The sequence below is a fragment of the Calidris pugnax genome, unplaced genomic scaffold, assembly GCF_001431845.1.
Source record: "Calidris pugnax isolate Ruff unplaced genomic scaffold, ASM143184v1 scaffold13, whole genome shotgun sequence".
In the NCBI taxonomy this organism is placed as follows: domain Eukaryota; kingdom Metazoa; phylum Chordata; class Aves; order Charadriiformes; family Scolopacidae; genus Calidris; species Calidris pugnax.
In genome coordinates, this window is record NW_015090810.1 from 20,621,811 (window position 1) to 20,646,119 (window position 24,309).

Sequence of the window (24,309 nt, forward strand, 5' to 3'; positions counted from 1 at the left end):
CCATTATGCAGTTCATATTTTTTTGTTACATGTGTACAATTTGCAGTTCTACTTGAATTTTACATAAATAATATGATTAATTAGCACTTATTACTGCTTTACACTTCCAAAGTACTGCACAAACTAGCTAATCAAGCAGTTAATAAACTAATTAAGAAAAAACAACAAGCAGTTATGGGAGTTGCATTCATTCATTGTCCTTATACAATCCTCTTGTATACTTGTATGCTGTGTAGTCTATCATCAAAAATATATATAAAAAGTTTTCCTGATTAGGTGATTTCTTCAATTTTCTCACAGTAATGCATGATTGAAAACCAGTGCTTGTGTGGTTAGATATAATAAACCTGATTACTCTGCATGGGATTTTTAAAATGCTTTTCACTTCAACTTATGTTCCTATTCAAATCAACAGCAGCCAGTACAAGCAGAGGGAGGCCAGCAGCAAACTCATGTGGCTCAGGTACCACATTAATGACTCCATGAGATCATCTTGATGTGTCTTGCTTATTAGCAGAAAATAAAGGCAAAAGTCATTGTTAGGTTCAACCTGGCAGTATTGTCAGGGTACTGACTGTCTCAAGTATACCAGCTGTTTAGAGGTGCTTGTTTAAGCTTCTTCCAATTAATTGTCTTATAGTTATCAAAATAAGTTCCTTACAAAGAAAGGTGTTCTGATATTTCATCAAAAAAAAAATTGTGACTACTTTATAAATAAATAAAAGATAGACTTGGTATACCATAATTTCCCATTTGCTTTTATGTGCACCGGGAACTTACAAATGACCTCTTGCCATGATTTATGCCAGTGGCATATGATGTTATTTTGTAGACTTATGAATCAGCTCTGTTGACAAGGCAGTTTGAACTTGCCTGGGTCTTTTGTTCTCAACTTGCTGAGGTGGAAAGATACATGGCTTACCTTGATTTTACACAAAACAAACAAACAGGCGATTTCTCTGCTAACAAAAGGAATGTTTAATTGTGCAGGACATAATGCACAATTCCTACTGTGCCTTGACTAACAAAGACAGTTCAGTTTGGTGGGAATTCATGCAGGAGTAAACTTTCTTCATTTTAGCACCCAGTGTAGCATGATGGAAAGATAATGAATTTTCTGTTGACAGCTTTTTTTCCCACATTGAGAGTAATACTGAGAGCCCTGTTTGGCCGGTTTGAAGGCCTGAGTTTAGGTACAGCCAATGGATGATGACTGAACAAAACAAATTGCACGCTGTATGGGAAAACCATTACCTAGCCAAATGTTTTAACTATGAAAATTTGCAGCAATGACCTCTGTCATATATCCACAGTGAAGTTTAGCTTTGGCTTCAAAGCAAATGTGGAATGACATGGACCAAGTGAAAGAAAAGAGATAAGGCAATTTTTACACCAGGAAATGGTAAGGCGGTAAATGGTGTCTTAAGTATTTTAAAAGAGTGTTTGTTACATTGACAGATTTGGGTCACTAGAAATGTAACCTTTGTGAAAAATTATGACTAGATTATCAAAGTATACCCGTTTGCAGATTTATAATTGTGCTGCACAAGTAGAGTTCTTTACTGCACAGCACATTTTCAACCATGTAATTGAGAATTTCTCCCTGCAACAGCTGGATGCAGTTTTTTAACATGTTCAGTATCAAAAGCCGCTCAAATGCCTCGAGATTGTTATGTAGACCAAAAACAGATTCTTCTGTTCTTCGTGCCATTAACACAGTTGAAACTGGGATGGTATTGCATGCATGCCAGATGCCTAGTTGCTGGGTCTTGGGTACCTCTCAAACTTTGTTGACCTTTTTGCATGGCAGCTGCAATGTTGTTTGGGTAAGCTTCTTGGGTCTTCCTCTACAGTTGGTGCAAAGTGAGAGTTTCACCTTTCTGGAGGTACTTGTGTCTACCAGACTCAGGCTAGGCAGGGTGAGGGGCAGTCAACAGGAATGGGAGTGAGCATGACCATAGGTGTTGCCCGTGGCCTCTCTTCCCTTGCTCTCTCACTTGTGCTTGGATTTATTGCTTTGTCTTACCCCTTTAGGAGAGTTGTTAGGTTTGTGTTTTGTAACTCTTCCTGTTTAAAATACATAGACTTCTTGGGGTGGGCGAGGATATAGAAGATTGTGGGTTTATGATTTCTTTTTTTTTTAATTTCCCTCTGTTCTAGTTTTCTGCCTACTTTTGAGCCAAGTCCCTCATGCACATGCCATGAAAAGTCTCACGGCAGGGCAGTCTTGGGTGAGGAGTTGTAGAAGCCTCTCCTTCTTGAAAAAAAAAAAAAAAAGGTTTGGAAATATTAAAAGGCTTTCTATAACTGATTCTTTCACTTACAATGAACTGCAAATTAAAACCATTTACCTCCAACTAGAGGAGATTGCTGAACTTCCCACTGGTGCTGATGCAGGAATATTTAATAGAGAATATTTTATTCCTCCTGTGGATTGATGTTGAGGGAATGCCTATGCTTGGGATTTTTCCTTTATGTCATGTGCAGACTTATAACGCAGTTTCAAAAGCAATTAATATTTATGAGGTTGGGCTGAGAATAATACAACTGCTGTGAGACAGTGAAAAGTCTGCCATTCACACGCTGCTGTATAGTGATATAAATACATATTTAAGTTTGAATGAATTGAATTGTATTTAATCTTTTCTCTGTGAGCTTGTAAACAGATACCAGCGCATATCAGCACTAGCGTACATAGTTGGCAAGTGACATGTGCTGTCAGCATAATTTTAGACACATTTCATTTCTTGCATAGTACTTATCTGAAGTTATCACTTTTTAAACTTTTTCTCATTTTTCTCATTGTGTGAGGTGTGCTAGCACTGAAATCAGAAGGTTTTGTTGAGGTATTAATTTTTTCCTCTTTGGATGTAGAAACAAGGGAATGCCAATAATGATCGTCTAGTGACTTCCTAAAGTAGCATAATTAAAAATCACACTTTGCAGAGCCCTTTAATCAGCATTGATTTTAATCCTTTATCGTTAAATAGCTTCAGGTTGGCTTCTTTTCAGTTTAGAGTAAAGCATAGTCAAAAGGCTATAATTGTCTGTATAATTGGTGGCAAATACAATCAGGCTGAAAGTGCTCATCTTCCCTGCCCACCTTCCCCGGCAGGATGATGGAAGATACCAGGAGCTTATTATTGGTAACTTGGTGCTCCAGTTGTCTTGGGGAAAATAAGTGGTTTGATCTGACTATGGACAAAATCTTAATGTGTTATTATTACTGTAGATCAGGAGCTAAGCTGCAGACATTGAAGTATTGCATTAATATTTGCTGTGCTTGGATTAGCTGAATTGGCAGCGTATTTAAGTGGGGACTTGGGCTTTCTTATTATTTACTTAATTATATTTGTAATTTACTGTGGCTCAGTACTCAGCATGATTTTTAGTTGTCTGAGGGAGACTGTTAATTTTACAAATGAGGTGAAATAAGTGTGTGTAATATTGGAGTCTTGGCTTTATAGGAAGATGGTTGAGTTTTGCTCTCACTGCTAAGCTTTATGGTATTCCCATTACTACTACTCTACTATGGTTCTAATTAAATTTTTAGAAGTTCATTTGCCAGTAGATACTAGGCAGTTCTCATTTCTGTAATAATTACTATTTTGCTATAATTTGGGAAGCAGATACATGAGATTCTGCCTAGTGCTTAAAAAGTAAAAAAATGTTGATGTTAGTGCCTTACCACACACTAAATCATGTTCTGGAAGAGGCCTCTTCTAAACGTCTGAGGTCATCTGCCATTTGCCACCCGAGGTACCCTCACTGAAAGGATGCATTTTATATAAAGCCCCTCTAATTACATACTTGCAATGGAACAGATTGGGCCTTTAAAGTAAGTCAGCATCCTGATATTGCTTAGAGAAAAATGGATAGATGTGCACTTTCACTGTGAATTACTTTTGCTTAATAAAAATCTGAGATGTGGAAAAAAAGAAAGAAACATGACAAAGAAAATAATGCAGGTAAAAAATTGATCCATCTCCTTCACAGTATATTTTTGTTGATTAAAAATGGTGCATGACAGTAGAAACCCAGGAAAGTAAAGATGCATTATGTAGAAGAGAAATCAAGTGACTTACTATGTAATAAAACACTTGAAGACCTGCCCTTCCTTTTGGCATTGAAATTGAGTTTAATGATAATGGTCACACTCTAAATTGGTGTTCTGCACAGGAGTGGTACAGACATGATTAGAATCTATTTCTTAGAATTACAAAATCACAAAATAATTTACATAGAAAGGAATTCGAAGCCATCATCTAGGTGAAAGCCCTGCTCAAGCAGGGGTACTGCCAAAATTACATCAAGTTGGTGAGTGCCTTGTTCAACTGTGTGTTCAGTATCTCCCAGGCTGAAGATGCCACAGCCTCCCTGAGCACCTGTTCCTGGTTATTCTTTGTTCCTGTTCTTCACTGCACTTTTCCCAGGTGTTTTTCTGACCAAATCTAGCTATAACCACATAGTGGGCATTAAGTTACTATTTACCGCCTAAGATCTGGTTTTAGAAACTCTGTTGTGTTTTGTTTTTTTTTTTTAAAATTGCCTGCTGTATAATACCTGGGTAATTTGAATTATTGTTGTGTGCTACAACTGCACGAGAAACGGTGGGGTTTAAGATAAGTCTAATTCCTGCTATGGTGGTGAGGGCAGGCTACGAAGAACTTTCAGGCCAGTCTGGTGAGTGAAAAATCAGTGTCCTTGTATTTCATGAAAAGGCAACAGTCTGAAACTAATCAAAAGGGATCAGATACAGAAATACAAACTGTAGGGTATTTAAGCTAAACATCATTCAAAGTGTTGTAAACATATCAGTCTAAAAAAGCAACATTTGAATCCTGTCCACTTTCTAGTCAGTTGCCCCTTTTTCCTGTATGCCAGGTGAGGATGTCAATGTGCACAACTTGTTTGTAGCACCATAAAATGATCATTAAAATGTCTGCAATGGCAAGGTCAAAAGTCCTTTTGTCCCATGTCCTATTTCATGCATCAGTGACCAAAAGAAAGGATATAAAAACATGGCAAACACATGCTCTTGGCCTCCAGCCATCTTGAACTTTGGGTCTTTCAGAGTTGAACATTTAGCTAAATTCAGAGGATTCAATTTTCTCACACTTCTCTAGATTTCTTTTGAAGGTGTGATTTGCTGTCCATGACCTCCAGTGGCAGCAAGTTCCTCAGTGCAACTTCACGTTACAGAAAGAGCCACCTCCCTTTGTTCATTCTGCTTGCTTGCTTTATTATAAATGTGATCTTAACCAATTTCATTCGATGCCCACTAGTTCTTGTATTAGTCAGAAGGAGGCAGTGAAAAGAATAACTTTACTAACCCTCTCCATGCCAGTCACATTTTCATAATCTTCCATGAGTCAGTTCTCTCTTATATGCCAAAGAGTCTTAGCCTATTCATTTGTCCCTCATACAGAAGTCATTCTGTACCTTCCATCATCATCTTGCTCTTCTGTGAATCTTTTCTGGTTGTATCTCTCTGGTTAAATTAAAAAATAGGGAATGTGGGCAGAGAATGTCAGCATGCATGGACATACACAAATAAGAAGGATCAAAAGCAAAAGTTATGGAGAATTAAATAAATTTACATTGATTTATATTGATTTATATCAATATAAATATTGATTTGGTTTGGGCTGTTGACTTGGGGAGTACCATGTGTAGTACAGAGCTTCAAGTGTACTAATCCGTGGCTGTCTCTGAAAACTGTATCATATCAAACTTATCTGTTTGCAGAAAGTTCCTCTCAAATTTTGTCTCCTCTTCTGCATTTGAGGCGGTGGCTTAAGGTGCAGTGAATACCTGTGTGATACAGGTGATACCTATACATTACCTGGCCATAGTCTCTCTGTCATCACTAAACATATCTGACAACTTACAATTTCTCCTATCCAAGTGAATGCTGCCAGCTAAGAGAAACCCATTTCAGCCCAACTTCAGTAAGGTTCTCGAACAAATCTTCAAACATGGGCATTTCAGTGGGTTCAGAGAAGTCCTTACAACTGAAGGCTCTGCATAAAGACCTGGCCAATTTGATCCTTTAGAGATTTGTCTTTGAAAGCTCCCTAAGGGAATCTTATATGGAAAAATCAATTCAATTTGCTTGTTACAATTAAATATACTCTGTCAATTTTATACTCTCAAGGAAAAGCTGAAATGGTTATGATGTAGTCAATATTGTAGTCAAATTAAAGCCTCTCTCAAAAGAGATCCTGTCAACTGGAAATCAGTGCATTTCTGAAATGATTTAAAAGTAATTTTTGGTTCTGTAGCTCTCTCTTGATCGCACTGCCAATCTGATGGTTTTACCATCCCATTTTCCTGCTTTAAATATATTTTTCTCCCCCTTCCGACACAAGACCCTGCACAACCAATAAAGAAAAATTATTTAAAGACTGCTGTGCAGAAGAAACTGGAAAGTTAGACTTATGAAGAAATACACCAAAGATGGTTATATACCTCGGGGAGAGACAGGCCCTCAAAGCCAGCTATACACAAAATAGTAGTCATTGGAGTACTACTGGAATGTTTCTATTCTGAAATTAATTTCAGAGACACCGAACCAGTATCAGAATTTAGTTCTTCTTGGAAATGCATCTAACAAAAGACAGGCTGCAGCCTTCATCAATTTGACTGCTTTTGAGGTTAAGGAATTCCCAGAAATAAACTTATCTTGTGTATAGAGGCTGTTCCTGTCCTCTTAGCAGTTATTTGGAGAAACTTCTCATTTCTGAAGGAGTTAATTTAAGAAAGTTTTCTAGCCTATGGGAAGTGGGACGTCAGACTCTTTGATCGGACTTGTCTCTTCCAGCTTTATAAACATAAGTTTTAAATTTTTGTTAGTTATTTTTGTTCTGAAAATTTTTTTTTTTTTTTTGCTTTTTCTGACAATTAGTGCCCAACAGTTAACTGTGGTCTGTGTAAAGGTGTTTCTTTGAATGAGAATCAAGAGAACAAAATAACAAGAATTTTCAACACATCAAAAAAGTTATTGTGCTGATCATTCTTCAGTATAATCTGAGGCTAGTATCAAAACACATTTAGCCATACTTTTTTTTTTTTTCTCTTTTAATAGGCTTTTCAGTAAAAGTTGGATTAGAGCTGTTAACTGCATTTAAAAGAAAAAATGTTTGCACTTATTCTGGCTTGTAGTTACGAATTGTTCACATGAAGAAACAGAATAAAATAGGCTAGACCTTTAAGTGATGAGAAACAAAACTTGAAATAGTGAGATGACTCACAGGGCTCAAATATAGAGCACAGAGAAAAGCCATTTATTTCTGTTAGTCTCAGTAAGTAGTACTGGAGAATTAAGGGAAAAACATATATATGATTTTCCCTACCAGAGAAAGGAAATGGCTTCAAAATAAGTATTTTCAGTTTATATAATTTTTAAAAATCATATCTTTAGATATGCAGTTATGTGCCATTGTAATTTTGTCTGCAACAAATCAGAAACTGGTGGGGAAGCACCAAAGGTACAGCTGGGTGGATGGTCAAGTTTTCTCACCTTTCTTCTCTCCTTTTCCAGACAGAGGCAGCAGGAATCCATGGTGATTATGTAGTGTGAGAAAATCTTGTAGAAGGATGAGACTAGGGGAGAGGGGAGCTTGTAGAGAGTCAGTAGATTTATCGAGGCAATCACATGTAGCTAGTCTTTGTATCTTTCTGTAAAAGAACTGACAAACTCTCCATGCATTGTGCAGAGAGTAAAATGTGAGATGATGTCACAAATGCAATGTTATGCAATCTAAATGTTCTTTTTTTGTGCTTTTTTCTTGCAAGGATGAGATGTGGTACCATGTGAAAATTCTGCCACAAACCATTGATATAAAGCCTCTCATTATTGCTGTGATTTTAAATGAATACGTAGCTGCTTGCCATGTTAATATTTTTATCTTGTTGTAGGCTGGTAGTTTTAACTGCTATACTTTGATTGTGTTTCAGAACAGTCAAGCATCAAATATTGGAACTGACGCCTGGATTAAAGAGTGTGCAAAACATCTCTTCCCTCTTTAACTATTGAAACAAACTAAAATGGAAAACTGACTAAAAGAGGTGAGTCCTTTATTCTTGCTCTCTGATCATTCTCCTTGATCTGTCTCTGCATCACTTCTTTTCATTTTTCTCCAGATTTGCTTGTAAAAGGCAGGAAGCCAGATGACTGCAAATTCTAAAGTGCTTTAATAGAAATGAAGTTAGCCTATAGATTGCTATTTTGGCTTAGAAAATTATATGTATGTTTGTATTTACCTAAGTCTGAAGGCTGCAGTGTTAATGTCAGGTATTCAATGTTGTGGTGAACAAGTTGTAGGAGTCTGATATGAACATAAAAATCTAGCATATAAACTTAAATGTTGAGTAGAGCCCTGTAGGGCTAGATGTGCCATAGCTGTGGGGTAAGCTAAGCTAGAGAGTATGAGAGGAACGGATTGATTTGGCCTGGAGGAGTAGTACAGAAGACAGCATGGAGGAGGAGTTGCAGCATCTCAGAAGCAACATTGAAATGTCCTGGAGAAACTCTGGTGGGGAAAGAGTTTCCTTTTTCCCAGAGCTGCCTGTTTTGTTGGGGTTTTTTTCTTGGCTTTTTTTTTTTTGGTGTTTTTTTTTTTTAAAAAAAACCCTAAGAGCTGCAAAAAGCCTGGACCTCATTAATCTGGTAGAAGTACTGAAGATAAACCAACCTCTAGCAACTCTAGCGTCTTGAACCCAAGTTGAGTAGCAGTGAAATGTTTATATATAGTGAACTATGGGTATTTCACAAAGCTAATCGTATTGAGACAAATTAAAATCAACAGTTTCATATCCTATTTCTTTATAACCACATGACAGACTTAAACATACATATTCTAGGAACAGGGAGAGGATTTTTAATTTATATTTCATTTAAAAATGGTGGTCATGCTGCTTATGAATTGACATTATTTTAAAAGTAACTCTCAGTTCTGTGCTATATTCAATTGTTTACAGTTCAGTAACAAGCAATTTAATTATAATGTTAAATTAATATATGAATTAATTATATAAATGGTTATGGGTATATCAGGATTACTTAGGTATGATAACTGTACCTCAACTTGTAAATTTCCCGGAGTGTAAGTTCAAGATATCAAATGAAATGTTTTACATCTCTGCAATAACCTCTGTATTCCAGAGTGATTCCAGCTCCAGAGTGATCTTTACTCATTGTTTTCCCTTCATATAAGATATTTCAATGGGTACATCACTTTAAATATTTAATTTCTTACGATTAAAGTGTTACCAAATTATCCAGCAGTAACAATTGCTTTGTATTTTAGTAAACCTACTAAAGAGGAGTTAAGAGGAGAAAATAGCAATGCTGCTGCAACATTTCCATAGCCATAAAACTGAAGCTGTGATGATTTGTTTTACATAATAAATATATGGATATATGATTCTGTTTGATACATTTGTAGCATTCATATATATACTTGTACAAGTATATATTTCTCAGTTACATATACATTAGAAAAAGTGGTGCATTTTCTTGGCAGAATATAACTTGGAACTAGCATTTATTTTCTGACAACGTAAACTATTTAGTTGAGTTCAGCTACCTTTACCTCAGTTTGGCCTTCTGTAAAAGTCTAAGACTTCATTGAAACTGTAATATAATGTTTGCAATGACGTGATTGTTCCCAAGTGAAAGTTAGATTTTTAGCTTAGGAATTTGTTTTTTGCAGAAATGTTTACTTATCACTTACATGTATTTACATCAATTACTATGCTTTTTCATACACACAAAACTATCCCCTCAGCTCTGTGTAGTTTGGATAAAATTACTATCTCCAGCATTCCCAGTGTTCAGTTTCTTACAGCTGTACTCAACTTTGGCTAATACGTGCACCTGGCTTTGGGCATGTTTATTTTCAAAGGGTCAAGAAAGTTGAGAATGATGCAGTAAGAACATTATTAAGGCTATGCAGTCACCTCAGCAAAAATTAGGAAATGCCAAATAGATGTTGTCAGTTCACATGCATCATTATTTGAAGTTTGCCTGAGTATTGGTCATTTCCTTTTTTGATTAAGAAGTAACCTATGTAAATTTGTGATTTGTGATTTTATTAAATTCGATCCTTCTTATGATGTTTTATAGAGTCCACCTATTCATTTGATCCACCCAATTTTGGTTAGGGCATTTAAGATTTTTGATGGACTGTTTGTAGATATATACAGACACACACGCTCTTCCTAATAGAGCAACTCTGCTAACTCAAAAGAAGCAAAGGCACCACTGCTTGGAGGGCAGAATAGAGACTTTTCACTGGGTGTTGGGAAAAGAGGTGTAACAGAATTTTTTCAATGTAGAGGATTGTATTGGAGAATGCAGAAGGGAGTGATTTTTATTGTAAATACACTGGTTTGTTGGCAAACTAATTGATTGCCCATAAAAATGGAAAGCTGTGGAAAATACAAATGTTGGGGGATATGGCAGCATGAATGTGACCAAAACACTGTTAGAACTACACAAAAAAATACCATTCATTTTAGAATAATCTGAATGGACAAAATGACAGAAACTAAGTACTCCTGTGAGGATATAGATGCTTCTCAGAAGAAACACCATTTTCTGTGAGGTTTGCTATCAGCTTGCTGCCCTTCTGTAAAGGAGACTTTTAGCTCCCAAGCAAAAAGAGAGCGAGGTAGGGACATAATCTCTTAACAAAGGAATACAAAAGAAAACATTATGTTATTGAAGAAGGTATTTTGACTAGTGATAGGTTTATTAGAAAGAATGGTCCATTTATTTTTCATAAAAAATATATCACCAATGTATGTTACTCTGTTGTGAATTTTGTTCAAGGGAGATACAGATGGAACTTAAATATGCCATTGAATTGAGACATATTTATCAGCAGGGAGAAGATGACTAGCCTTTGAAAAAGTTGGATAAGGAGAATCTATGTGAAGTGTGTTAGGGACACAGAAGAAATTGAACTTTAATGAGGCCAAACAAAAGGAATATAATTAATCCTCTACAGGGAGAATGTGTGAAAGAAATTGAAATCTTAAGGTCTTCCTGCCTTACTGGGAGATAGGGTAGTGGATGCTTCGTATGATCTAATTATGCAGCAGTCTCAAGCTCTTCAAGACATTGTTCCTTAGGGAAAAGGGACACAAGACAAGAGAACAAATTACCAGTTAAAAGATACGATGATCTTTGCTGCAGTACAAGAGGAAGTGTAAGGTTTTTTACTAATAATGCTGGTGTGAAGGTAACAGCTCTAATGAGAAAAATTAGACATATTGCCTCAGGTAAAGTACACTGAGAAGGCACAAAAGCTTAGATGAGGCAAAGGCACTGTATTCAAATATAAAGAAAAAACAGCTTCTGGGTGCTAATTGAAAACTGATTGTGACTTACTTGGGTTTTTTTTAAGAAAAATTTAGACAAGACTTTTTATTATAGCTTGAATGGTAATTCCCTGATTGGATATACAAAGTCTATGAATCAGAGAAAAGAAACGTAAATGGCAATGAGATAGACAGGAGAATTGTCTTGTCTATTAGATAAAACAGGAAATTTCAAATGAAAATATGTTTTATCTAATCTACCTCTTTCTCTACTTATGGGAAAACCAAACATCAAAATAAATGGCAGGGATAACTCTTTTAAGCCACAGAATGTAGGCAACAGGAGAGATCTGATGAAATGTAAAGGTCGTATTACAGTTTTTCATCCAGTGGCAACTTGGAAGTCCAGGGAATATCCATTATTTTTGGGGGTGAGCTGGATACTGAAATTACTCCTGAACACTCCTTACATTTGAATGCCATAATGACAACAATGATGTCTCTAATAACTCTGAAAAATTCCTGTTGAGTGGCAGCCCTGAGGTCAAGAGGACATAGTATTAGAGATAGAGACCGAGACCCCTTGTAAGGTCTCAAGCTTTAAAAGAGGTCATATCTAGCTCAGGAAAGACCAGAATTATTAGCCTTTTTATGCTTTTCTACACTCTTCTTTAGACGTTGACTTCCACCGTTGTTTATGACAGTGGCTTAATGGGTCTTCGAATTTACCTGGCATGGCTATTTTTTTTAAGTGCACACTATTGAAAGTGGATGCCTGCAAGAAGTTTGCATGGTGGGTCAAAAGTAATACTACCAATAACTCTGATGAATGGAATATTTCTTGTATTCCTGTCATTCTCTTCCAGTAATAATATTCAAATTGAGCACACTGGGAAATCCTTTTTACTCCCGTGTATAAAATTATATCTCTGAAATAATTCACCTATCTTAGAAACAAAGTGATCTCTGGAGCTGGCACTGATTTTAGGCTGCTGATGCAGGGAGAGATGTCTGTCTTAGGTTTGCATTGCACATCAGCAGGCATAGGCACAATGATAGATATCTCACCACCTTCTGTTGTCTTCATGGAATCAGGGGCTCCAGGTGTACCCTCACAGTGGAAAGAGTACAGGAGATACACCTGTCCTTATATGGTCTGTCTTTATATTCTTACACAACAGCTAAAGCAATAACATCCTAAAAAATCTGATTCAGATATTATTTTTAGTTCAGTGTTTTAGGGATGGAACCTGCAAAATAAAAAGATAAATTTGTCTTTACAGAATAGTGAAAGTCTGGCCAAGGTACATTAGTAACATCTTCAAACTCATAGGGTAATACAAAATGATGTTCCGAAAGCTTTATTTCATATGAAACTCTCTCTGCCATATGGTTATTATTTTAAACTGTTTCTGCAATCTGTTTTATTTCTATTGTATGGTTTCTACTTATCTTTTGTTTTGTTGCCCTTTCATGCCAGCTCTTTTAGCTTCTTTCTACATGCTGCAGGCACAGTTTAAAAAGCTGGCTAATGATTTGGGGAAGGGGCAGGACAGCAGTGATTCACAGTATGGATATGGCAAAGAATTCTAGTTTCAGAACTTGAATGTTTAAGAGAGATCACAGTCATGGTTGGATGCAGTGTCATTCATCAAGAACAAAATGTATGATCATGCATATTTTTGAATTTTTCTGAATTGCGTTTACTCTTAAAGCATGGGCTTATCTGAGCACATTGGTGAAGTTTAAGTGGACTAGAAATTTCTGCAAATACTCATCTTAATATATTTATTTCAAAAGTAGAAAGAAATAGTGTTATAAAATTAGCACAATGAAAGATTTTACACCTGGGTTTTATGAGTTGTTTAGGAAGTTCTTTCAGCAACTAAAATTCAGATCTTGCAAATCTTGGAAATCAGGACAATTTCAAGGATAAGAACAACATATAAAATCATCAAAAGTAAAGTCTGGAAATAGTTCAAAAATTGGTGAAGTGATAGATACCAAGGAGGATGAGTTGCTTAAACGTTTTTGGTGTATGTAAAGCATCATTCTGTGTGTCCTATATCAGTATAAATATAGACAAATATTACAATTAAGAATAGACAGTACAAGAATAAAGGAGTACAAAATCTGGATAGGGTCCCATAAATTAATATGTCACTAGCTGTAAGGGGATTCCGCAGGTGGCAGGTTAATGCATTATTCAGGCTTACTAATACAAGAAAGTCACTTTTCTGTTCCAAATATGGCCATGCCAGGACATACTTCATTAAGATACTGACTTTTTCAAAAGTTGTTAAAAACTGGAGAGGTTTTAGGGAAAGCCACAAAATTGGTTGAACTGAGACTAAAAGTGATGGCCGGTTTGGTTCATTGTTCATGAGGTGACAGGGAATGGGACAACACTCCAAAAATTATATTCTCACTGTGGAAGGCAACAAAATACTGAACTTCTGAGGTTCACAAGCAATGACAAAAAAGATCCAGTACAGGAAGTTGAATCTAGAAATGGAAGCAAAGTGCATATTTTTAAGAGGAAGTAAATACACATTGGAACAATTTAGCAAGTGTTGGGGATTCTTGTAACTTAAAAGATTTCACTGGAATTAAGGCTGGGATTGCTGAAGCAATTTAGGGAATTAGATGCTCAAACATCCTTGAAATGTACTCATTAAATTCACCAAGATCTCTTGGGTTCTTCTAGAAATGCAGCAAAGCTAAAAGCAATATGCTGCTTTTGATTCACAAATGAGGCTCGATCGAAGGCTCTGTGGAGCAGTGTGCGATGGTCTCGGATATGTTACACAGCAGGTTAGACTGTATTATCCCAGTGGCCTCTTTTGTTCACAGTCAGCGTATTTATTTATTTGTACCTGAGAATAGCTAAAAATTGTTCTGACCTAATAGGAGCTACTTGAGATTGCTGTTGAAGTACTTACGCGCCATCTGTTTAATAAGATCACTGTGGTTCACTCGTGTTACAGTAGTAGGATGCTATTTCACCTCCATTCTTCTGCTGCTGGTAGGGAAAAGAGTGAAAGACCAGGCCTGTGTACATGGGTGGCACAGAGCAGCTGAGCAACAGCTTTGTTTCTGTTAGGCTTTCAGCAGCTGATTTGATTGCCAAAGCAGAAATGGTCAGTCGTGTTTCAGGACTTCCTCTGTTGGTCTCAGTGTTTTCACCAGAGGAGGTCCTGAAATATGAATAGATAGATACATTAACTAAGCATTTCTTGGTTTTCTGTAATATTGCCTATATAAAGAATTCAATTCAGACCATTGTCTCTCACCAGGAAAACTTTGATCTTAAATGAGGGAGTCTGGTTGGCTTGATTTTTACCTCTGTGAGAGTTACATTGAATTAGAGGCTACATGGACTTACTAAACATCTAGTCACACACCCATACAAGCAGTAATTTTGCTGTCACTGGACACTACTACCCTTGCTGTAGATATGATCCATTTTCTTTCTTGTTTACACTTCACTGCATAGGGTCTGCATGGCTAAAAGCCACTCACTGATCGTGTAACCAGATCCAGTACTATTTGCAAGCCAATTTCTTACTATTACTTGTCAGAGATAGGCATCTGAAATGGGATGGTCATGGAGAACAAAGCAAAGCTCACCTATGGGTGAGGAAGATCACTGTATCATTGAATCAGAGCTGGGTTCTGTCCTGAGCTTTGTTTACTCACAAAACTGAGTTTTGTGAAGCTCTAGAAATCCAAATTCTGCTTGATAAACTCTGTGTCTAAGTCTAAAGCAGTAGAACATTGAGGTTTTAGGTTTTAAGTTTTAGGTTTGAGGTTTAGGCACAAATTAACAACAGGGAAACAATTAATGTAGAAAGTGCATAGTCTGTTGTGGTTATTAACACTTAATGAAATTATAACACGTGCCCAGCTCAACAGTTTTTTAAACTTATTTTTGTTCTATAAGAAAACAGGCTTATTTCAGCTTATTTCAGCCCAGTGTTTAAAAACTTGGGGTATAAATGGTCATAATTTGTATAAAAGTAAATTGAGTTGAGTATGAAGTACAAAGAGAAGTGCTTATGTAGTGGTTGATATATCATAGATATTTTGGAAATCTGTTTATCCAAGAGATCAATGTGACAACAAGGTTATAATAGTAGCTTGTTGGGGCTCTATCAGTATATAAAAGCTATTTGTCATATTTATGAACTATATATCACTATCACAATAAAAATTATACTGATGAGATTGCTGCATTTCTTATTCTTATCATGTAGATCTTCCATGTGGTCTATCAAGTCCAACAAGGAGATGAGCAGTATGCATTTCACACAAATTATTGATGACAACTTCTGTGTGTTTTATTGGCACAGTTTATAAAAGTTCAAACTAAAAAGCATCTGTTGTGATGTCCAGTGCTGGAAAAAGAATTGATTGTAAGCCAGTTTTAAAATATATTGCATTTTCAAGATCAAGACTTCCCAGCCAGGTACATGAGATGAAGGTGCCCAATATCTAAGCAGTTGACTGTTTTATGTTAGTGACTGAGAAAATGAAAGTGCAGATGTTAGCAGTTCGGGATTTTTGGTTTCTGTAAGTGAGCAAGTAATAATGTGTAATGTAAGCGAGCCCAAAAGTAATATACATCCTTGTTAACTTCAATAACTGTATAATGCAGTTATTCAAATTATATACAGCAATTTGCTCCCATGCGTCAGAGAAGTGTCATGCTTTCCTGTAAGGCTGTTGTGATTTTAGCTTCGGAGCACTGCATGAAGATGCCCCGTAGTCTGGAGGGTGCACTGCTTCCTGATAGATAGATCTTGTTAAAATTAGGCTTTGAACACAGTAAAAATTGAGTTGTGTTGCTTTTTGATAAATTAAATAATTTCACTTCTTGATTTGGCCAAATCACTCTGAGAAGTGCTTGCACAGAATAAGTCATGTAATTATTATATCACAGTTCTTTTCATTATATATGTGTGCTTATGCATATATGTATATCTATTTCCTAAAACATTTTGCAAAAATAACAAATAAATGTATTTTTTTTTTCTTTCTATCTGATTTGAAAATGTAATGCAGAAAGTGTGTTCAAGGACATGAGGCAACCTAGCTCTCCTAGGAGGTACAAATTGGACTGATTAGGTCAAAACATATTTTCTTTAATATATGATGTGGAATCTGTCCAAAAGCAAAATAATACTAGGCAGGACTGAAGGCAGTCAGTATGACATCAAGAAATAAATAACACCACTGAGTTGAAATATGACTTTAAATAACTACAGAGCTGCTTAGATTTAAGATCAAGAGCGGTCCAATATGAGAGATACATCCAAGCAACTTTGTAGGAGATGCAGCTATTTAAATTCATGAGAAATAAGAGAACTATAATGCTAAAACCTGCACCTCTGTGCAAATGGTATTGAACTGTTTCAGGATCATTCTTTTTATTCAGTGGAAATTTGTAACAAGATTGAACCTTGTCCTGCAGCAAGATTTCTGATCTGGCTTTGACTCTTTGATACTTGGTGACACCAGTCAGATTTCTTGAAGTATCATGACAAGAGTTAGTGTCTTAGAGCAACAATAAGCAAAGAAGCACATGCTGTGGGGAAAGCATGACAGAACCAGATATAACATGGCATAGTTTTAGAAATTACCTTATTTGACAGAGCATCTGGTTTAGAGTTAGACAAAGTAATACCTTGAGACTGTTTGTGTAATGAATTGATCTCTTGTTGAGATATCAATAGCCTGAGTATCTGAGAAAACAGAAAATAATTGGTGTATCCTGATATCCTTCTACTACAAGAATTTATTCATCCTGTACTACCTGACTATTGTAGCCTTCAACAACAGGGTAGGTTTTTATTTTCTATTACTAATCTTTACTGAACAGGATGGTATTGTAAGATTGTGTTCTTGTAGCATGTCGACTCTGAGTAATTGGTTAGCCGTCAGGGAACAAGAAAAATTTAGTAATACCAATATTTTTTAGCTCTTAAATTTTAAATAATAAATGTTTCTTATATAAAGTAGCTTTCATCGTATGTACAATTCTGTATGGCTGTTTTATTTTGATTGCTTTTATTTTCTCAGTGGTTTCTTCATATTTAAACAAATTCATCATAATGAACTAAAAGAAAACCTTTTTTCTTCCTCTTTCTAAAATGTTAGATTGATTACTTTCTGGAAACACATACCTGACATAAATTGAATTATCTGGTTTCAGCTTAGATTAGGTACTTGATTTGTAATTAAAATCCAAATGGTAAAACAAATTGAGAATGACAAATGCAGTTTATTGAATCAGTAGATCACTACTTTCCTGTATTACAGCTGTTCTGTCTCCAATGCAGTTCCATTTGGTTTACTAATTGTATGCAAAATATCACTATGTTGTGGTTCTTCCTAACAATTTTGTTACTTCGTCAGAGATCCTTCTTGGCTACAGTGATTGATTGAAAAGGATTGGTGGAATAATTTCTATCATGATAATTACTGTTAGTTTGTGCTGTGTCTATCGGTCTATCAGACTGTGTTCATTTCATGTAGGTTTGAGAAACGAAAACCCATTTATTTTCTGTTAAGAAATCTTGAATAAATTTGATGTTTTACTTTTTACAGAAATGTCATATAGTGTCCTTTTTTTAACTTTACAAAATGAAGTGCCTTCCACAGAGGAGCTGGACCTTTGTGCAAAAGGATGAAGAAATTCGGACTGAAATATTACTAGTTTTCATTATCCTTCTAAATGTATATTAGCTTATGCTCTTATTCATAGTTACAGCGGAACTAAAACAAGGAAAGATGTATGAGGCATGAATGCTATGTTGTCTTCTTTCAGGGAAACAGAATGCAGATTTCTGGCACATTTTTCAAACTTGAATTATTTATATATCAAATATTACTCTGGCAAATCCTGATTAAACTTATGTGAATTCTCTTAAACTCTTTAACAGTTCGCCCTGCAGTTTTTAGTAATCCTCTTGCCCCCCAAAAAACTGTAAAAGCTGGAACTTTCATATCCCAGTCTGAATAAATATTATTTAGATCCCAAAATCTCTCTAGCGATATTGATGTATATTTATTTTTTTTATCATTAAAAAAAATCTATCTATTTATAGCTAAGAAAAGAAGGCATTATTTCTGTGCATAACCCATATAATCTCTTAATTACACTTCTGTTCTGGTCATCGTGATAATACCTGATATGCTGACACTAATTAAGCAGTTAGTTTTATCCATATTCCTCTAGTGTGAGGAGTGATCTGAGGGTCCTGAAAGTGGAGGGATCTCCAAGAGGAAATGTATTATATGGCAATTTTAGAAGGCAGGTAGGTGGCTCAGGAAGGCAGTTTTGTTGTGGCCAACAGACAGTGCTTGAGTGATCAATGTCTCTTTGCTATCAGGGAAGATGGGAGCCTGTGATGTTTGAAACATCTCTGGAAACTGGACTCAAATTTTAACTGGTTACTCTCCAGAGAACAGGGAAACCTTAGTGAGCTGCTAATAGCCTTTGATTATTCCCACTGATGCCATTAAATCTAGGTGTTAGACAAGACCCAGCTAATACAGTGTTTCTGCTGGCGCTGATTTCTGTTGGCACGCTTGTCTCCCATGCTGTTACTGGGCGCTCACGGTTGAGGAAGTCTTTTATTTGATAAAGCCAAAGAGACCTTGTTTTACAGTGTGTGGGATTCTCTGGGAAATAAATCTATTGCTGAGCACCATTAATTCTCACCTGCCATCATCACTTAACCTACAAATAGCTGTGTCAATGCTAATGTTGTAATTTTTGTTTTCAGCTTTGGTAGCTGAACGTCTGCTTGGGGGTATAATGTAAGGGCTGGGAGAGGTATGTACGTAGTGGGAAGGCTGTTAGCTCGGAAACTATTTGGCTTTGGTCAGCCAAGGATCATCTATTTATCTAAGGATGGATAAGTATTAAATTGGGCTAAAAAAATCATCAATGTAATTGATGAATGTTATTGCTTAGCATAGTGTTATTTATTTTGCAATTTAAATTATGTACAGCTACCCAGAGATTGTAGTTGTTGGGAATACAATAATCACATCTATAAATAAACATTTTTCTTCAATTCATATAATATTTAGCTTTTTTCTATAAATTAATTATTTTTTTTGTTAAATCATGATGGTCATGAGTCACAATTTTGCTGCATTATGGATGCTCTTTAGCAAGCTTCATATTTTACTTTTCATTCTCAATTTTCATTCTCAAATGCTTCCCACAAGTGGCATTAGTCAGGGTGCTCTGGATGAGTACATCTCACCCGAGGTGACCAGTCCAAAGTTACTGGTTTAGTCTAAGATCATTGTCTCGGGTCTGCCTTTAGGCAGTGGAAATAGCACCAACAAAGGATGTTTTTGACCAAATCCCTAAATGATGAGGACAGATTACCCTCTTCCCTGCCTCCAGATGTGCCCCTGTCTCCACAGCTTTAGAGGAACCACTGGCAAAATTGCTGAGACTAAGTGACTGAGTGACTGATTTTTAAAAGGCAAATCCCACTGGAAGTCTTTTAAACCACTGTTATTTAATAATAGAATTTCCTTTTTTTTTTTTTTGCAGAGCAGCTGGAAGGAAAATATTTGGTTAAGCCCAAAATTTATTTCTGGTTGTATGCGGCTTTCAAATATGAGTTAGAATATATAATTTTGTCCTCCATGTATTCTTGGATGAATAAAGAGCTATGACAGCACAAAAAACTAACTGAAAGTGGTCCTGCTTAGCAAGAGAAACCTGTCTTTCATTCCCTTTGATTGTTCTCAGAACAGAAGTTAAAATATAGGTAGCACAGCTCTGACTATACCCTGGATGTATAAAACAAGATTCTTTTCCAATGAGGTATCTTCCCCGTGTATTTTTCTTCCACTTTTGAGAACAAGAAAATTTTTGGTAGATATTTTATTTATGTACTTTCCCATTGGCCTGAAAGTTTCTAAAATAATTATGTGCTCTGCATTTCTTCTCCTTTCTGTCCTGCTTTTTTGGGAGCTAAGGAGTATGGACTAAGTGTTACCAGTCACCCCAGCCCTTTCTGTTCACAGGAGAGCTTCTTCAAAGTGCTTGTGTATACCAGTGAAAGCTTTTTTCTACATGTTTTCCACTTCATCCCAGTAAGGATGATTCTTCCCCTATAAAAGGATTGTCTGGGTTATGATTTTTTTCCTGTAGCCAGACTTAACAGCAAGAGAGTCCCCTGGCCTGGATTATAGGGACAGGAGAAATGGGTTTGCAGAAGACCAGAGCATTTGCCATTGCTTTAGCCTGTTAGGTAACAGAATTTGGGGTTGCCTTTTCATGCAAGAGAACAGATTTTAAATGGAAATTTAAGTTTCCTGTTTAGTAAGAAAAAGTCTAGTTATAATAGATGAATAGCTGAGCTTCAGGAGGGGGAAAGACTCCCAGGTATTTTTTAAATAACCTTCTTCATAAAATACAACTTACTGAACAGAAGTGCAAGTCCAGCAGTTTTCAGAAGTACAATGAGCTGTTTCTCAACCCAGAATATTAATAGGACTAAGAACCTAGAAGGCAGGGTATGCTCTTCTGTTTGTCTGTAATCATTCCTCATTTAAATTCATAATTTAATCTTTTACATTACTGAAAAACTGTTATATGCATTTTTAATAGTATTTGTGTAACTAAATGGGAGTTTGTAGACCACTTTAATTTCAAGTAGGAAATATTACTACCAAATACATGATGCATGATTTGTTCTGAAAATTACGTAACTTGACAAAATGTGGTATTCAAATTTTAGCCAAAGTGGGACGTAAGCGCTTCATAGGCCTTGGGATGGGCAGGGTGCTGGGGAGGAGGCTGTGGTGGGGCATGAAGTTCACTCTGCTTGCACTTAGCAGATTCTTTTTTTTCTAAACTTTCACACTAGAAAAACTGAGGCATGCGAGTGTTCATGCAAGGTGTTCTACCATTGTCATGGAGAAATTTACCTCTGTCTTGGAAAATATCTTCAATAGAGTTAGAATTTCATTATTAATATTTTTGTACTTGAATATTTCCTATGGTTGCTTTTTCTGCTTCCCTCATAGAGCAAAACCTATGTAATAACATACTAAAGCTGTCATGTATTGTCACTCAATATAGAACAGCTTATAATTTGGGCCTAAAACCAGGATATCTCAGCAGTTCATGTCCACACATAATAACTGCTGTAAGTGCTATAATTCTTGACCAGCCATTCCAAAGTAGTCATCTGTGCGTAAGTAAAGGCAGTCTACTTTCTCATTTTCAACTTGATTTTGTTTGTATCTGTTTTCTAAGAACTCAAGCACAGATAGGTTGTTGGTTTTTTTAAATTCCTAACTGGCAGAAAGGCAAGGAAAAAGGATTTGCAGATATTATATAATGTATACCTGTAACGTATACAGGTATCTTACGTATAGTGTCCTATTTAAGTTGCAGTGCCTAATCCTTTCTAAACCATTTTCTCCTTCATCTTTTCCATATCATCACAGTTTGGATACCAAATGTCACACTTTTGCAACGTGCAGCCAAGCAACATGCCTGCTGCTATATTTAGTGTTTTCACAAGCCCTAAGTTAAATGCTTACTTATAGAATGTGGGGTGTGTTTTTTTTTAAAAAAAAAAGGGACAATAATTACTGGATGACTACAGTGAGGAGTCACACAGAGCCTTTTCATATTGATTTTCTGTCAGATTAGGGATTAAATATATCACCTTTATTGTTTGGCTACTCCAGTTCCAGTGAAGATAAGTATCTACTTTTAACTGTTTCATGCAATTAATGATGCTCTTTGATGGTCTTTAAGGAATTAATTGGACAGCTTGATAACATTTACTTGCAGGGTAAAGCCTTCTAACAACTATAAATGTAAATTCTGAGTACATTGCTATTGTTGTTTTGTCAGGGTTCTTCAAAAGAAGAAGATATACTTTAGAGATTATTTTATAATAACTATTTTCATATTTGGCAGGTGTTTTGTAAAATTTTTATCAAGAATACATTCTTGATTGAATGCATGCAGTTTAATACATTGCATGTTTCTGAGGAAATCCTACAGTCAAAGTATCAGCTGTGATTCCTCGAATTCTACCGCTGTTCACTGACTTTAACTCTGCTTCTTAAATCAGTTTCTCTACAGTGATTCTACCTAAAGGGACTATTAAAATTCAGAGGCACTGAATCATGCAGAGCAAAAATGTTTATGAATGTGTCATGCAAGCTAATAAGCAAGAAAGTTTATACGAGCAAAGAGTGTCTTGTTTTATATGGATGTAATCAGAGAGCTTTTTCAAAGCACAGCTACTTTGTTTCCACTTCACAGTCGAACTTATGTTGTGATTAATCAATTATGAATGTATTAGATAATAACTTCTAAGATGAGTAATTATTAATTAATAATGTTACTCTGCAACTTCGAATTACTGTGCACAGGAAAACATAATCTGGAGCACACACTCAGTGAAAACTGAGTTGGGGGAGTGATACCATGCTGCCATAGACTGAGAGCTGGGAAAGCTCTGGAGAGGTAGAAAAGCTAAAAAAGAGACAAGAAAACTTGTTGCCTCATTTACAAAATATTTTACAATGTTTTGTCCCCAGTAGGCACTCAGCTTCCATTTTTGTGAGTAGTGCCTTTTTTAACAAGTTTGATAGGCGGATCATACTAACATACGGACAGAGCAAATCGTTTGGAGTCAGGAAGTGTATAAGTATGAAATAAATAAGGTCAGTTTAAGTGTTCATGTTAATACAACTTAGGTGGTAATTATTAAATAGAGTACTTGTTCCTTGGTAACTCATCTTTGCAAACTGAGAACAGATTGGGAGAGCCATTTCCTAAAGAAAATCAGAGGTTATACAGTCCTGATATCTGGAATAATAAGAATACAACCCCAGATCCTCATGTAAAAGAAGAATGGCAGGATTATAGCAAATGCAATGTGGTCTGAACATTGATTGACACAAGCCCTTGTCAGGAACATTTATTAAAATAGTCAGTCTCTAAGGTTTAGTACTTTCATTGTCACTGAATGAAGCAAATTTGGTCTTAAGTAGCAATCCCTCTTTCTTAGGCATTATAAAAGCCCTGTGCTGACATTCTGCTAAGGCATGAATGTCATTCCATGTCAGTACTTTTTTTTTCTATACTTGGATGGCTTAAAATCAGAAAGTAAGTGAAGGCCAAGATAAATTTAGTGCATCTTTGATATTGCTCAGAAGAAAGATAAGTGTGTGTCAGAAAGGAGGAACAGAGGCACTAAATATGTTAAGAAATCCTGGGCATCTTAGAAATCTTAATCTTTTCACATTTTTTCTTTAAGAGGGTCCTTGTGACAGTGGGATTCGTGAATCCCACAGTGCAAATATTCAGTTTGTTTCTGTCTGAGAGCTAGAAAGGTAAGGAAGGAAATGAAAGACATAGTTCATAGAATTTACCATAATTAAACCTATTTTTTCTCCTGCGAGAGTCATATAAAATTAGTGTATTTGTATATGTCATGTGCATTAACTTTCAGGCTTGATCTGGAAACCTATGAATTTCAAGGAGTCTGCCCCAGAAAAAAAAAAATTCTCACAGAACTACATTAAAAGAACTTTGGTTTAAATATTAAACATGCAGCAAAATGATTAAAGAATAATGCAAATAGAGTATTTGCATCTTTTCTGTTTGAAAATGACTGGTATGATGGCTGCAATATGAATCCATAGATTATTTTTTTTAGTAGTTACATTTTTAGCCAGGACCTTAAATTTGAACATTGAGCATTGTCAGCTGGTTCCCAGCTATTGGAAAGTCTTACGTCCTACATAAGAAAGACATTGAGGTGCTGGAGTGTGTTCAGAGAAGGGCAATAAAGCTGATGAGGAGTCTGGAGCACAAGCCTTGTGAGGAGTGCTCTCTACAACTACCAGAAAGGAGGTTGTGGCAAAGTGGGGGTCAGTTCTCTTCTCCCAATTAACAAGTGATAGGACAGGACATCT

The 24,309-nt window shown here is 36.0% G+C and overlaps 1 protein-coding gene across 5 annotated transcripts in view; it reads left to right on the plus strand.

The window, feature by feature from the left end:
• DLGAP1 (discs, large (Drosophila) homolog-associated protein 1) overlaps positions 1 to 24,309 on the plus strand; it is a 504,110-nt gene that overhangs the window by 242,759 nt on the left and 237,042 nt on the right. For all 5 annotated transcript variants that reach the window (XM_014938662.1, XM_014938666.1, XM_014938663.1 and 2 more), the window contains exon 3: positions 7,960 to 8,070. The gene's annotated coding sequence lies outside the window, so the exon portion shown is untranslated. The remainder of the gene's footprint in view (positions 1 to 7,959; positions 8,071 to 24,309) is intronic.